Below are 1679 nucleotides of genomic sequence, written 5' to 3' on the forward strand. Positions count from 1 at the left end.
GTCGCTATGAGTTGGTTCCGACTCGATGGCACCTGACAACAACATATATATATCAAAGCTGGGCAGTCAATAAGGAAGACCTTAGAAGAATTTGAGTTATGCATTTGAGTTATGGTGTTAAAGGAAAATATAGAAAGTGTCATGGACTGCCAAATTATCAAACAAATGTTTATTGGAAGAAGTATAGCCAGAGTGCTCCTGGGAAGCCAGAATGACCAAAGTTCATCTCTCATATATTGAATATACTGTTAGGAGGGACCAGTCACTGGAGAAGGATATTGTGTTTGGTACAGTGGAAGGTCAAAGAAAAACAAGACCCTCATCAAGATGGATTAGCACAGTGACAGACAGCAGAGATAGGCTCAGGCATAGCAAACATTGTGATTTTGACCCAGGACTGGGCAGTGCTTTGCTCTGCTGTGCATAGGGTCACTATGAGTTGGTAATGACTAACAACCTAACAACAATAACAACAGCTGACATTAGATGGATCTTGACTGGAAGCAGAGGATAAGAAAGATGTTTACCTGTGCTTTATTGTCTATGCCAAGGTTTTTGATTGTGTGGATAATGAAAACCTACAGATAACATTGTGGAAAATGAGTATTTCCAGAAAATTTAATTGTGCTCAAGTAGAACCTGTACATAGACCAAGAGGCAGTTGTCTGAATAGCACAAGCAGATACCCAATGGTTAAAAATTAGGAATGATATTCACCAGGATTGTATTCTTTCATCACACTTATTTAATTTGTATGCTGAACAAATAAAGCTGGATTGTATGGAGAAGAACACGGCATCTGGATTGGAGGAAGATACATTACTAAACTGTAATAAGTATATGATACAACCTTGCTTGCTGAAAGCCAAGTGGATTTAAGATACTTATTGATGGAGATCAAAGACAAAATCTTCAATATGGATTTCAACTCTATGTTAAGAATTCAAAAATCCTTAGCCCTGGATAAATAAATAATATCAAGATAAATGGAGAAAAGATTGAAGTTTTCAAAGACTTCATTTTGTTAAGATTAACCATCAATGTCATGGAAGCAGCAGTCACAAAATCAAATCTGCTTCACAATACTTCTTGAATGTGTTCAAAGGTCAATGCACTTGACCCAGCTGTGTTATTTTCAATAACCTCATATTAATTTGAAAGTTGGATAATGAATAAAGACTGTAGAAGGGTGATACATTTAAGATATATTCTGGGAAAGGACATTATAAGTATTATGGAATGCCTAAAGAACAAACACATCTGTGTTGGAAAAAGTACAACCTGAATGCTCCTTAGAAGTCAGGGTGGCAAGACTTGTCTCTCCTACTTTAGATATATAATCAGAAGGGACTAATTCCTGGAGAAAGACATCATGTGGGTTGTTTTTGTTGTTGTTGCTGCTGTTTTAAGTTTGTTGTTTTTGTTAGGTGCCATTGATTCGATACCAACTCATAAGTGACCCTATGCACAACAGAACGAACATTGGCCAGTCCTGGGCCAACTTCACTATTGTTGTCATTCGTGAGGCCACTGACGGGGGTCTTCCTCTTTTTCACTGACCCTCCACCCTACCAAACATGATATCCTTCTCCAGTGACTGGTTCTTCCTGACAATATGTCTGAAGTATGAGAGATGAAGTTTGGCTATCCTAGCCTCCAAGGAGCACACTGGCTGCACA

The sequence above is a fragment of the Chrysochloris asiatica genome, unplaced genomic scaffold (genome assembly GCF_000296735.1).
Source record: "Chrysochloris asiatica unplaced genomic scaffold, ChrAsi1.0 scaffold00153, whole genome shotgun sequence".
In the NCBI taxonomy this organism is placed as follows: domain Eukaryota; kingdom Metazoa; phylum Chordata; class Mammalia; order Afrosoricida; family Chrysochloridae; genus Chrysochloris; species Chrysochloris asiatica.